Source organism: Lupinus angustifolius, unplaced genomic scaffold, assembly GCF_001865875.1.
Source record: "Lupinus angustifolius cultivar Tanjil unplaced genomic scaffold, LupAngTanjil_v1.0 Scaffold_65_32, whole genome shotgun sequence".
Classification (NCBI taxonomy): domain Eukaryota; kingdom Viridiplantae; phylum Streptophyta; class Magnoliopsida; order Fabales; family Fabaceae; genus Lupinus; species Lupinus angustifolius.
Genome location: NW_017723150.1, coordinates 684 through 17,031, shown reverse-complemented (window position 1 = coordinate 17,031; position 16,348 = coordinate 684). Strand labels below are relative to the sequence as shown.

Below are 16,348 nucleotides of genomic sequence, written 5' to 3'. Positions count from 1 at the left end.
TGCTGGACTTTCCAAAGGATTTTGGGCAGAGGCACTTAGTATGGCATGTTATGTCATCAATAGATCACCACGGGCTTAATTGGATGGTAAAGTTGCATAAGAAGTATGGACAGGTAACCCAATCAATTATAATATGTTACGCATATTTGGTTGTCCTACTTATGTACATGTACCCAGTGATGAACGATCGAAACTTGATCCTAAGTCAAAGAGGTGTATCTTCATTGGATATACCAAAGGTGTGAAGGGGTTCAAGTTCTGGGATCCAGTTTCCAGAAAGGTGGTGTTGAGCAGAGATGCAGTGTTTGATGAAGATTTCATGATGAAACAGTCAGTTTTGACAGTCGTGCCAAATGGAGAGACTTTAGGATCAAATATGATTCAAGTGGGCAATGAAATGGTTCAGGTGAATAAAGGCAAGGAACCATGTACTATTTCAAGTCAAGAACGTGATGATTCTCAGGCAGAGAGTTCAGGTGTGCAGGAGTATTTACTTGCTAGAGATAGGGATAGGCGTCCTATCAAACCTCCAGAGTTATATGGCTTTGATGATATGGCTTTAGTTGCTCTCCATATCAGTTCAGGAGATCCATGTAGCTTTCAAGAGGCTATAAACAGCCAGGAGAAAGAACAATGGATGGGTGCCATGATGGAGGAGATGGAGTCTTTACAGAAGAACCAAACTTGGGAGCTTGTTCCATTGCCCCCAGACAAGCGTGCAGTTGGGTGCAAGTGGATGTACAAGAGGAAGCCAGCAGTATCAGAAAAAGAAGGGGAAAAGTTCAAGGCTCGTCTTGTAGCAAAAGGGTATTCATAGTAGAAGGGGATCGACTATAATCAGATTTTCTCCCTAGTGGTGAGACACACTTCTATCAGGGCAGTGCTTGCCATGGTAGCCAGCCGGGATATGCACTTAGAAAAGATGGATGTGAAGACTGCCTTTCTCCATGGTGAATTAGAGGAGAAAATTTACATGACACAACCAGAGGGGTTCAGTGCAGCTGGACAGAGTCACTTGGTTTGCAAGTTGAAGAAGTCTCTATATGGGTTGAAGCAGTCTCCCAGACAGTGGTACAAGCGGTTTGACACTTATATGTTGAAGCTTGGTTATAAGCATTGTGAGTATGATTGCTGTGTTTATGTGAGAAGCCTTGACGATGGTTCGTTTATTTTTCTGTTACTTTATGTTGATGATATGTTGATTGCTGCTAATCATTTGAGTGATATCAATGAGCTGAAAGTCATGCTAGGTAAGGAGTTTGACATGAAAGATTTAGGGGCTGCTAGGAAGATTCTTGGGATGGAGATTCACAGGGATAGGGGAGCTAGAAAACTATGGCTCTCCCAGCAAAGCTATGTTGAAAAGATCTTAGAGAGATTTGATATGAGCAATGCTAAAGTAGTGAGCACTCCATTGGCAAATCACTTCAAGCTTTCCCTAGATCAGTGTCCAAAGACAGATGAAGAGAAGAAATACATGTCAAAGGTTCCATATGCCAGTGCAGTGGGTTGCTTGATGTATGCTATGGTTTGTACTATTGCTTGTTGTATGCTATGGTTTGTACTAGACCGGACTTGGCACAAGCAGTTAGTCAAGTATGCAAGTACATGTCGAAACCAGGGAAGCAACATTGGGAAGCAGTCAAATGGATTTTCAGATATTTGAAGGGGACTACAGGTCTCGGTATCATGTTTGGAAGCCAACATAGTAAGCCTTCTGTTATTGGTTATGTTGATTCGGACTATGCAGGAGACTTGGATGATAGAAGGTCCACAATGGGGTTTGTCTTCACCCTTGTAGGTGGATCAATTATATGGAGATCATCAGTTCAGTCTGTTATTGCTATGTCCACAATTGAAGCAGGATACATGGCAGCTGGTGAAGCTTCTAAGGAAGCCATGTGGCTTATGGGACTAGTAAATGAGTTAGGCATTGAGCAAGGTGGAGTTCCGCTGCATTGTGACAGTCAAAGTGCTATCTTCTTGGCAAAGAATCAGGTGTATCATGCTAGGACCAAACATAATTGATGTGAGATTTCATAAGACCAGAGAGTTGGTAGCTTGTGGGCAGATACTATTGTAGAAGGTTCATACTTCAGAAAATGCAGCTGATATGTTAACCAAACCGGTTACTGTGGACAAGTTCAGGCATTGCCTGAGCTTGTTGAACATTCACTGATGACGAATATGGAGCGCCCCCAACCCAATGGCGGAAGATGGAGATTGATGATATTCGTCAAGGTGGAGATTATTGTGCAATGACTCATATCTCTGATAACAGCAATACAAGTTATGGGCTTGGGCTGATATAAAAGGGTTGGGGTAGAGGGCTATATATATTGATGTTATGTAAACCTAATGTAACAAGGAGAAGAATAGTAAAACACTAATCCTTATTCTCTAATAATATATAGTGGTAGCCGCTCAACGCTCCCGAGGACGTAGGCACAATTGGTCGAACCTCGTCAAATCTCTTGTGTTATTCTCTTATCTCTATACTTTTTACTATTTGATTGTTCGCTTATTCCCAACAGGTTTTAAATATTTGTTTTTCCTTTTGTATGTTCTTTAATTAGAACATAGCCATTCCTAGAATTTTCTAGGAGGAAAGAAGGTCATGTACTTAAATAATTTGCATCTAAATATTATAAAGAAATTAACAAAATATACTCAATTTCTTTATAATCTTTATATGCCAATTATGTCAGTTCACAAGTGAAATGCCAGCAATTGTGGTGATTGACCCAATCGATAGGAAATAAAAGTTATAGTGGCAAATGAGTGGTATAGAGAGTGAATATAAATCTGATTATATAGAGAACTTTGAGTGAAGATAGAACTTCGAGTGAACATTAATTGTGATAGAGGGTTACATCAACGATGGTAGTGATGGCATTAGCGATGAAATTGCACAAAAGCTCAAAGAATGAAGAGTGATACTCATGGAAAGGGGTACAGAGCAGTGTAATAAAAACCGTACCGTGCTGGCCGGTTCAACCGGAAAACCGGTGAACCGGACCCCTTACCGGCACGGTATACTATTAAGACCGGTCGTGCAATAGAACCGGAGTAAAATTGTCAAAACCGGGCGATTTTGATGAAAACCGGCTAACCGGTCAATTATTTCTCAACCGGCCGATTCACTGTTATTAAGAGAAGGCAAATGAAGAACATGTTATACCATTTATTCTGAAATCCCTAAGTCTAAAGACTCTAAGAGGATATGAAATCCCTAACCTTCCACTCCATAGTTGTGTTCCACTTTCCTAAAAGAAAAGATATTTATGTTTATTCTCCATCTTCATCCAGTTCATAGCTGGAAAACCGTGAACGAAAAAAGAAGGTGTTAACATGCCATGTATCTTTTCCATCTTCAGTACTTTAAACAGTATTGTAGAAGAATGAGAGAAAAAATTCAGAGTTTTCTCTGGTTTGTGACTGGGGTACCTCACCTTCCTCCACGAGAACTAGAGTCTTCTTCTCTTTCTCCAAAGTTTTTCAAGTTGATTATCTCGTGCACTGTGGCACTGTGCAGAGATTATATGATATTCACTATCCAGTTTTTAATATCACAAGAAAAAATAGGTGTAGTGGCACGGTGCAGAGGTTATGTGTTCCTATATAACTTTCTTTTATGAGTTTATGTATTTGTATAGATTATATATTACAAGATAATAATAGGTATAGTGGTCTAGAGAAGTTATAGAACCTAGGTTTAGAAAAGTCATAAATTTTGGGTGTTATGACAGCATGGTGAACTGCCCAAAAAAAATTCAGGACATTAGTTTTGCTTTTGCCTGGGATTTTTTAATAGGATCAAAAAAATATAGAAATTTTATTTACTCTTTCACTGAATTTTTTAAAGTGTAAGGTTTATAGTACAATTAATAATAAATATAAGTATGTCTATTTGGTATAACCGGCATGCGGTTTAATTACTGAACCACCGGTTGAACCACTGTACCACTATACCAATACCCTGACCGGTTTGATAACCGGTACGGTTTTAATAACACTGGTACAGAGTATGAAGTGAGAAAGCTTCATTATGTTTCATGTTTAGGGAAAGATAGTTCTATTCTTTATTTTAGTATGAAATAAGATTTTCTACATTGGGTGGGGAGTGGTCCGATTTAAAGAAGAGTGTAATATCTATACAATAACAGTATAAAAAACTCTTACATTGTCAGTGTATATATTTTTTTCTCTTTAAAGAATGTAGGAATAACTATTTTTCAAATTGGGTGACTAAGCGTCGGATGTTGAAGTAACTTTCCATATCGATTAGACAAAATAATTGATTTTGAAAATAAATTTCGTACAGATTGAAAGCCACCCGAGTTCATTTATTTTAAGATATTTACAAAAATATCACTATCTCATTATTTAAATTGGTGATAATACACCTAATGTACAATCCATACGTTTTAAAATGCCTCTTTTGCTTTCGTATGATTCTTGGCACACATTCTTCAGTGGTGTGAGATTCCAGTGCCCACGATACTTATACTTTATAATCAGTGATGAAATTATTTTTTGCTTTCAAACAACAATAGTGTAGTGAGTATTGTTTCTAGAATACGTGAGGAAAATGGTATGAGTAATGGGAGTCTGATGAGATTATTTTCTAAAACATTTTTTTTAATTGATCATATAAAGGGTGAGAAAATAAAAAAACTTTGAAGTTCCAAACATTAGGGTTACAAGACACATTATTAAAGAAAATACAGAGCAGGTAATAGAATGAAAGTACATATTTATAAGAATTATATGACAATATTCGAAGTTCCAAACATTAGGGTTACAAGACACATTATTAAAGAATTATGTGAAAATATCTAATTATTTTTATACCGTGCAAATTATAATTACAAACTGACATTCATACACAATTATATGACAATATTTAATCCTTTATTTGTTAGAGTAGAAGTTAACTATAGCTTATTTTCTTAAACAACGAATTTGACTTCATGAAATCCGATTGAAACACCTTATATAATTTCGACTAGTTATTAGTTATTACTAAGCTCAATTACTCCAATATTTTTTTCTATAAGCACTCATGAAATAAGCATTTTATAAAGGAAAAACTTCTAATAAAAAAAATGAAAGACTTATCTAAACATTTGCAGCAACTTTAGTCATAAAACTACAACTATATAGTATATGTATACTTGTTGAACAAGTAATCTGAACTTCTTATAATTTGTTGATAGTATTGTATTTATCTGTTGGGGCTATTGATTTTGATTTAACACAGATGCTGAAATTGGACAAAGTTTGGATATCAAATGTGGAAGGAGAGCTTTTTTTTATTGCTGGTTTGATTATTTGGGTTGCAATCATCGCAAGTACTAGGCGAAAATTCTTTGAGCTCTTCTTGGATGATCGTTACCTAAGATTTCTATCATCAAGACATCAAGTTCGTCTTTTTTCTACTCGTGTTTTGCCATGTGAAGTTGTTGAACTCAACTTCCTTAAGGACCATGGTAGTTATCCTATGTATGTTATTAATGTAACATTTAGTTACTAACTTAAGAAATTCCTGACTTTATTTATTTGGAAATATATTTTAGAGCTAATGTGATATATTTTTAGCATGGTTAACTTATAATCCAACAAGTATTATATTCAAAAATATTCCTACCACAGCCAAACTATAATTGCATCCATTTATCATTACTTCTAACAATAACATGGAAACATAAAAGTTAAGCGTTTCAAAAGTGAAGGAAATTGGTCTCAAAAGCTTCACAAGCTCCTCCTCCCCCCAGCATAGCCAAACTATAATTGCATCCATTTACCATTACTTCTAACAATAACATGGAAATATAAAAGTTAAGCTTTGCACAAAAATATACTTAAATAAGCACTTTGATGTCTACGTAGTAACTAATTATATTTTTTAACCAAATATGACACTCTTGTGTTGATAAATGGAGGAATTGGCATCACCCCTTTTGTCTCCATCATTAGGGAGTTAATATTTTTTAATACTACTTTCAAATGCAAAACCCCAAAAATTGTCCTAATTTGTGCATTCAGAAACTATTCAAGTATCTCAATGATAGATTTGATCCTCCCAATATCTAGCACCCTATATGACATTTCTAATATGGAACTACACATTGAGGCCTATATTACAAAAGACAAGGAACCTCAATCAAATAACCACATTCACCTTCAAACCAAATGGTTCAAGCCAAAGCCAACTAATATAACTATATATGTTATATTAGGTCCAAATAGTTGGCTCTGGTTTGGAGTTACACTCTCATCGTCCTTTATGATTTTCCTTATCATAATTGGGATCATTAATAGTTATTACATTTTTGCTATAGACACGACTGGAATGTAATATTTTCATACTCTTTGAAGTCTTTCCTTCACATGCTAATAATATGTGTTAGCATAGCCATGATTGTTAGTGTAGCACTTCTTATGAATAAGAAATATATTGCTAAAGAAGGAAAGCAAATTCATAACTTAAAAGGATCAACACCAACATTATCGTCGAATTCAATGATTGCTAATGCAAATATAGAATTGGAAAGCATTCCACGCCAGTCCCTTATTCAAGCGACCAATGTGCATTATGGTGCAATACCAGACCTAAGAAGTAAGTCAGCTTATTTGTCTTTAGTTATGGCCTAAACTTGTCAATGAGAGTGAGACTTCTTATAAATGTAAGTTTATTTGCCATAACTAGAGGTCAATGATTTAAATCTTGAAAATAACAATTTCATTTGCATGTATAAGGTGATACATCTACACTCTCAAACTCCACTAGACAAGAGTATCAGACAATGGGCCATCCTCACCCCTACAACTATCCATGAATTGAAATCACTCATTTTTATTCTTTTCAATTATTTACTAGACTTCTATTTGAATTCAAAGAAAGGAGTGTGGGAGTTCTTGTTTTAGGACCCTAGAAAATCAGGCAGGATGCTACATTTATTTGCTCATCTGGTTAAGCTGAAAATCTACATTTTGAGTCTATTAGGTTTAGCTGGTAAGTTGTGATAAATGCTAATGTTCAACCTAGGACAAGGAGCTGATGGTCTCAGCTTGCTTTGATTAACTAAGTAGTTTTGTTGCTTTGATATAAATAAGTACAAAATACAAATTAGTGTGTCTAGAATATCACTCTACAAATTATAACAGATATCAAGTGAATAAAATATGAGTAGAGGAGTTTAGTGCCACAAATGAAAGTCAAGTTCCAAAAAAGGAAAGTGAATCCTAGTAATTCCCCTTTCTTGGACCCTATTTTACCTTATATATCTTCCAATTAAGTTTTCTACTTCTTATGTTAGGATAATTGGCTCTAATATAGAGAAAACCCTACAAATACACATTGAGCAGTTTTTGTTTTAAAGCCATATACTAGTTTAGTTTTCTTATTTTCATTTCTAAACTGTTTATTCTGAATGAAACTGGAGTAATCTATGTGTATTAATGCACCACTTTCATAAATTTTTTAAAATTTCAAATGCAAACTTATCTTGGATATAGTTTTGTATTTTAAGTTGTTCTTCTAACATTCTTTTGGAAATGGAGTTATTTTTAAAGTTCTACATATTGAATTGTTTTCTCAAAGTTTTAATTTTACTCTAATTTTTAAAAAACTTAATTTTAATTTATTTAATAAAATGTTGAGTTTTAGTTTTAAAAACACTGATACACGCATGAGCTCCCAAATAACCGTCTACTGATACATAATAGTTACCTCTCTTAATACCACTTGTTCGAGAATTGGGGGAGCCCAAAAGTAAGGGAGATTGCAAAGAATGGATAATATTAAAAAGAACCATTAAAATTGGATCATACAACATTCATTCAAAATTTTAAAACTTTACGTTTATTGGCAAATCCATTTATAAAGCCTTAAATTACAAACAACTCATCAATAAAACACTTTAATAAATTCACATTCGACTCCAAAAACTAACTGTCGTTGGTTCAAGTGGTACATGCTTGATTCCCTTTAAGCAAGGTCTCGGGTTCGAGTTTTGTGGATGAAAAAAATACCCACTGCGAGAGTTAGCTCCACATACCTATGGATGTTCCCGGCTCGGACAGAATTGCCTCCAGTGTGAAGATACATGTGGGAAACCAAAAAAAACATTTGAATTCAAAAAAGCTTTCTTCCATAATTACATACCACCACAATAAGAATCTACAAACACTAAAGAATTAGGATATCAAAAGTCAAAAACACAGTTTAACATAATATTTTTAATTGAAAAATAAAAATAAGCAATAAAAAAACAGAAACAAAATTTGTTCTCATTCCCTCCAAGCGAGCAGATTCAAGTATTACAAAGAATCAAGATTCGGAAAGGGAGGAACTTTTGTCTACTTAAGTGACATCCTAGTTGCAGTATTAGTGTAAAACATATATATACATATGTATATAAAAGGAATTACTCATGTGAGAATAATGTACCATTGTGAAAAATGAGAATATTTAGTATGGATCACTTGATTTTGATTGAATGGTTAAGATTAAAAGATACATGCACATGACTATTATGTGATCAATAACTAACTTCTAATCATAATCATTCATTGTTGTTTGTAAGACCCAAATTTATTGTTCTCACAATTTTTATATGAGAATTGTTCTTACTTGAGTAACTTCCTATATATATATAAAGAATAATTGGATACCTGATACCTCTCTAACTCCTTTATTTTATTTTCTTGAAATAGGTGTTTTGGTAATTCATTTTGTTGTGAGTTTGTGATCAAACCGCTTGCAGGTGTTTCAAATTGCGTTTCAAATTGCAAACTGCTTTAAGTGATGTGGTTGTAATACTGTGGTTGTGGTTATCGCTGCAATCGTATCACATCGTAACTATTGTGTGATACTGAATCATAGTGATGCGACCACAACAGGTCGCAATGTAAACACATCATATCGCATTTGGATCACTTCAGGCCATAACACAACCATATCGGGTCGCATCAGACCGCATCGATATCAAAAATATGTTTTTACTCACAAAATAATTCACACCGCAACGGCCGCAATGACTGCAATCACAGTAACTACAACCGCAATCATGACCACAACCACATTTTAAAACACTACTACTTGCACTTGTCACAGGTCACAATATTGTATCTCCTAGCAGTTCCCTCCCTACCTGTACGCTTATCTACTTCTCTCGTCTTATGTTTCCTTCCTCTACCTTGTAGTGTCTTTCACTTAGGTGGTAGAATAGTGAATCAAATTCAAAGTTAAACATATATTTTATTCAGGCTTAATATGTGAAGCATTAATACAAAATACATTACCTAGCTCCATTATTCAACTTAACTTTGCATGAACATCGAAGAACATTGTTCTTTTGTCTGGGGCTGAACAAACTTGACGCCAACCTTGGTCAATCTACGGTAGGCTGATTAGGGGTGAGGACAAACCATGGAGTGCCTGATTTGTGTTGAATTGATTTGAGAATCGACCTTGGACGACCTTCGATAGATACATGAAAAAAATGACTCCTACGCTCAAGTCAGTATTTATAGAGGGCATGAGATAACTAGAGATAATGGAGAGATGATGGATCGAATGTTCGAATGTACTTCATGTGCAAAGACCTCCTCTATTTATACTGACCTAGATGGACTTACCTTGTGCTGAAGGAAAGTTCGATGATTTCATGGATGATGTCATGCCCATATCTTCTTAATCAAACATTTGGAAAGATTATTTCTAGGCCTATGACGGCTGCTAGATGACCCCTAGGGGAGTCTTCTACCGTATGTTGTCTTATAGGGTTCAACCTGACCTTGTTGATCTGAGTGGGCCGATTAGGATCTTGAATATGGTTGGGCATTAAGAGTTATGGTCTTCTTGCATTAGTCAACTAGTTTGCCTAGTTGGCTTAGTTGGTCACTCGTGGCACCCTTTAGAGCTATGGGTAGGAAAATTTTCCAAATTTTGGTGGTATGTGTTAGAATTTCCTTTATGATTGGTGAAATACCAATCCTAGGATCTTGAATCTCATGATTCTCACACATAATATAAAACAAGGATACAAAGTCATACCTGAATCTATGTTATCAGATCTACTCATTTCGTATACCTTTTGAGAGAGTTTTGGCATGATGGTCTTCCTCAACCAAATCATGAATTCCTTTTGGGACCTTCGTTTTCTCTCTGATGGGGAGAGGTAAAAACTATTTGTGATTTGGTATCTTGGGGACCATAATCGTTCCTTATGTCTTAACTTATAGGGTTCCCATTATCCCCTATAGACCAATCGTTTGGGTATCCACTTATTAAGTTCATATACATTATTAGTTTCAAAAGTCTGTTAGTTTGTCAGTAATTAGATCACTTGTTTTGTAACCCAAAATAAATAGACAATATAATTGTATTAAATATATGATGTCCAACTTAATTAGAAATTATGAATTTCTAACAATCTCTCACTAGGGCTTCATATTTTCCTGAAACAATTATATTACATATTTTTTAGGCGCGCATCTGTATGTTGTTTACATTTAGACTTCTCCTTAATACAATCTGGTCCATCTCATATATCAACTATGAAACCACCACGACTTTCATCACATCCAAGCGTGACTCGACCACGATGATCACCATATTAATATACTTAATGACATGACTGCAATCACAGTAACTACAACCGCAATCATGACCACAACCACATTTTAAAACACTACTACTTGCACTTGTCACAGGTCACAATATTGTATCTCCTAGCAGTTCCCTCCCTACCTGTACGCTTATCTACTTCTCTCGTCTTATGTTTCCTTCCTCTACCTTGTAGTGTCTTTCACTTAGGTGGTAGAATAGTGAATCAAATTCAAAGTTAAACATATATTTTATTCAGGCTTAATATGTGAAGCATTAATACAAAATACATTACCTAGCTCCATTATTCAACTTAACTTTGCATGAACATCGAAGAACATTGTTCTTTTGTCTGGGGCTGAACAAACTTGACGCCAACCTTGGTCAATCTACGGTAGGCTGATTAGGGGTGAGGACAAACCATGGAGTGCCTGATTTGTGTTGAATTGATTTGAGAATCGACCTTGGACGACCTTCGATAGATACATGAAAAAAATGACTCCTACGCTCAAGTCAGTATTTATAGAGGGCATGAGATAACTAGAGATAATGGAGAGATGATGGATCGAATGTTCGAATGTACTTCATGTGCAAAGACCTCCTCTATTTATACTGACCTAGATGGACTTACCTTGTGCTGAAGGAAAGTTCGATGATTTCATGGATGATGTCATGCCCATATCTTCTTAATCAAACATTTGGAAAGATTATTTCTAGGCCTATGACGGCTGCTAGATGACCCCTAGGGGAGTCTTCTACCGTATGTTGTCTTATAGGGTTCAACCTGACCTTGTTGATCTGAGTGGGCCGATTAGGATCTTGAATATGGTTGGGCATTAAGAGTTATGGTCTTCTTGCATTAGTCAACTAGTTTGCCTAGTTGGCTTAGTTGGTCACTCGTGGCACCCTTTAGAGCTATGGGTAGGAAAATTTTCCAAATTTTGGTGGTATGTGTTAGAATTTCCTTTATGATTGGTGAAATACCAATCCTAGGATCTTGAATCTCATGATTCTCACACATAATATAAAACAAGGATACAAAGTCATACCTGAATCTATGTTATCAGATCTACTCATTTCGTATACCTTTTGAGAGAGTTTTGGCATGATGGTCTTCCTCAACCAAATCATGAATTCCTTTTGGGACCTTCGTTTTCTCTCTGATGGGGAGAGGTAAAAACTATTTGTGATTTGGTATCTTGGGGACCATAATCGTTCCTTATGTCTTAACTTATAGGGTTCCCATTATCCCCTATAGACCAATCGTTTGGGTATCCACTTATTAAGTTCATATACATTATTAGTTTCAAAAGTCTGTTAGTTTGTCAGTAATTAGATCACTTGTTTTGTAACCCAAAATAAATAGACAATATAATTGTATTAAATATATGATGTCCAACTTAATTAGAAATTATGAATTTCTAACAATCTCTCACTAGGGCTTCATATTTTCCTGAAACAATTATATTACATATTTTTTAGGCGCGCATCTGTATGTTGTTTACATTTAGACTTCTCCTTAATACAATCTGGTCCATCTCATATATCAACTATGAAACCACCACGACTTTCATCACATCCAAGCGTGACTCGACCACGATGATCACCATATTAATATACTTAATGACATAGATCAAATGTAAATGAATGACGTGGAAATTTCATGCAATGTGATCTCAAACATGTTTATTTCCAACTGGTCCTTCTTTATTCTTAGTAAGATCAATCAAAAGTCTTTAATTACAACACAATAGTTACAATACACAAGTTCAAAATAGAACAATAAATCATCAACTTTATTATGCATTAATTATATATAACGTCCAAAATAAATCATAAAACATATAGACTACCACTAAACTAAGGTATCCTAATGAGCAACACTCATATGAGCAATATATTCCTGAAAGACTTTAGATACCAAACCCTTAGTTAGTGGATCAGCTAGCATAAAATTTGTCCATATATGTTCTATGAAAATTTGTCTATTTTGAACACTTTCTTTAACAACCGGACACTTGATGTCAATAAATTTTGACTTTGTAGAACTCATATTATTGTTGGAGTAAATAACCGTGGATTTTTTGTCACAATAACTTCTCAGTGGTATTTCAATACCATCGACCACACGCAAGCCAATAACAAAATTCTAAAACCATGGTTGAAGGAGCTATTAGCGTCTATTTAGAAGACTTCCAAAAGATAGTACCTCCAACCAACATAAATACATATCCAGAGGTGGAGTATATACTATCTAGACATCCAGCAAAATCAGAGTCAGAGTACCCAATGATCTCAAAATTCCCAGACCACTGATAAGTGAGCATGTACTCCATTGTTCTCTTTAAGTAACACATAACATATTTGACTTCCTTCCAGTGATGCATTACAGGATTGCTCAGATATCTTCCCAAAACTCCCATGACAAGCACTATATTGGGATATGTGCAAACTTGAGCATACATTAGACTTCCTACTACAGATGCATAATGAATCTTTTGCATCTAATATCTTTCAAGGTCATTTTTGGGGCACTGTTCGAGACTAAACTTGTCTCCCTTAGCTATAGGGGTATCCCATGGTTTACTGTCTTTCATGCCAAATCTATCTAGGACTTTATCTCTATAGCATTCTTGTGACAGCCTTAGGATACCTTGAGAGCGATTTCTCAGTATATAAATACCTAATACATAAGAAGCTTTCCCAAGATCTTTCATTTTGAAATTCTTCGTTAGAAATCTCTTGGTCTCATGCAATAGTCCAATATTACTGCTCGCAAGCAGTATATCATTGATATATAATATCAGGAATATAAATTTACTCTCACTAAACTTGTGGTACACACATTCATCAACTTTATTTGCTTCAAGACTATACGAGGTAATAACTTGATGTAACTGGTGATTCCATTGACGAGAAGCTTGGTTAAGGCCATAGATGAATTTCTTTAAGTTGCATAGCATAGACTTTGAGCCAATTGACACAAATATCTCTGGTTGCACCATATAGATCGTTTCTTTAATATCCCCATTTAGAAACACAGTTTTAACATTCATCCGATGTAGCTCTAAATCAAAATGAGCTACTAGTGCTAACATTATTCTAAAAGAATCATTCGATGTTAATGGAGAGAAGATTTCTTTATAATCAATTCCTTCTTTCTGAGTGTAGCCTTTAGCAACTAGATGAGCTTTATATCTGTCAATATTACCCTTCAAATCTCTCTTGGTTTAAAATATCCATTTGCAACTAATAGGTTTCACACCTTCAAGTAATTCAACAAGATCCCAAACGTCATTATCATGCATAGACTTCATCTCATCCTTCCTGTCATCAATCCACTTTTGAGAGTTAGAACTTTTCATGGCTTGACAGAAGTTCAATGGATCATCATCTGTTATCCCGATGTCATCCTCATGTTCTTGAAGAAATACAACATAATCATCAGGAATTGCATTTCTCCTCTCTCTAGTGGATCTCCTTAATGACACTTCTACTTCTCGAGGTTGTTGAATTTGTTCTATAGGTACTTGAGGGAGAATGTCATTGTTGTCTTGTTCTGGTATATTGTTAGAAACAATATTTTGAATATTATCTTCTATTATCGAAGTTTCTCCTTGAATGGAAATAGGCACAAGAATTTGTTCACTATTAGTGATAGGTTCTTCCTCAAAGACAACATTTTTTATGTTCTCTTCCTTCCCAAAATCAACTTCCTCAAGAAATCTTGTATTTCCCGTCTAAAAAAAGTCTCGAGATCATAAAATTTATAGCCCTGAGAGCGTTCAACATAGCCAACAAAATAGCAGCTAACTATTCTAATTTCCTTTCATGCAACCTATAAGGTTGCACCTCAGTTGGAAAAACCCAAATGTGCAAGTGTGTTAAGCTTGGTCTTTTATTAGTCCAAATCTCATATATGATTTTGTTAACTGTTTTACTTGGTACCCTATTAAGGATGTAAACTGTGGTCTTCAAAGTTCTTCTAGAGAGACTCTAACAATGAAGAACGACTAATCATACTTCTCACCATATCCTTAAGAGTTCGGTTTAAGTGTTCAACAACAACATTCATGCTAGGTTTGCCTATCATACTATATCTCATTATTCTCACACATAATATAAAACTAGGATACAAAGTCATACATGATCTATGTTATCATATCTACTCCTTTTGTATACCTTTTGAGAGAGTTTTGGTATGATGTTCTTCCTCAACCAAATCCTGAGTTCCTTTTGCGACCTTCGCTTTCTCTCTGATGGGGAGAGGTAAAAACTATTTGCGATTTGGTGTCTTGGAGACCATAACCATTCCTTATGTGTTAACTTATAGGGTTCCCATTATCCCCTATAGGTCAACCATTTGGGTATCCACTCATTAAGCCAATATCTGTTATTAGTTTCAGAAGTCTTTTAGGTTGTCAGTAATTAGATTACTTGTTTTGTAACCCAAAATAAATAGCCGATATAATTGTATTAAATATATGATTTCACCTTAATTACAAAATTATGAATTTCTAACAGTATGGCCATAATCGGGCATGCCATTTGACTTATGTTTGTTGGCTTTATTTTCGGGTTGATTGAGTCGTTTCACCAACGTGAGACATTTTTAGTCTATGATGATGTTCTTTACAATTGGTTTAATATTTTTTGTGCTATTTTGGATAAGACAAAATGTGATGTACTTTCATTGTATTAAATGTTCTCATGCTCTCATCCTCATCTTATTGGTGCTATTCCAAGTAAAACAAAAGGGGATTCATTTTGAATGTATTAATTGTTATAATGTGTTTACATTCATCATATCCTTTCTATGACTTCGGCAAGTGAGATTATATGTTGAATATCATAAGTGCTAATAAGAGAGTTACATTGTTTGATAGATGTACAAGATGATTTGTGTTATATTGTACATGATGTCTTGTATTCCCGATTGTTTTCCGAAAAAAGTTGACATTGAATTAGTTGGGAATGCTGATTCTATACGTATACATTGTATAGTTCATGAACCATGTTCATGAATATGAAGTCCATATAATTCCACATGTTGTTCCTTAAAGGATAACTTAATCTCTCTTTGTTCCTATATATTGTGTACCTATATGTTTTATGATCATATAGATAACATGCAGGACTTCTCCCAAGAGAAGGTAGAAGACTAGGTTTTCATTAGCTAGGAAAACTGATATTGGTCTTGATGGAATAATATTCTAGATGGTTGGTAAACTGGCTACTTCATGTGTGATATATTATAGTTACCTTATTTTATAGGATGACATTAACCTTTGATACATTGGTAGGAGCTATGAAGAAGATCTGGCTCCTGACCTTGACAAGATTTTGATGAAGACACCTGAAAATGCAAAGTGTCAAGACTAGCACTAGCATGTCTTTGCCAATGTTTTGATGAAGACAAGGTTTTAACAAAGCTTGAAGATGGCTCAACAATCAATAGGCATTATGCTCATTTTGTCATGTCTAGACTAGGATATAAATTGACTCTATAATATAAGTAGTCTGGGATATGTGCCGTAGTGAGTGAGTATAGGTTAGGTAAACCTAGATGCTAGTCTCTTAAGCCTTCTTAATTGAACTATCATATTCATGAAATACATCATCTAGTTAATTGTATGTTCATGCATCTATCATACATGATATGTGCATATTAGGCATGATATAATTGGTAAAGCATGTATGTTTATTGTGCATAACATATGAGAAGTTTACCAT

At 34.9% G+C, this 16,348-nt stretch overlaps 1 pseudogene; it reads left to right on the top strand.

Moving 5' to 3' along the window:
• Positions 1-1,776: 1,776 nt before the first annotated feature.
• LOC109339265 lies at positions 1,777-7,022 on the top strand (annotated as a pseudogene).
• Positions 7,023-16,348: the final 9,326 nt, after the last annotated feature.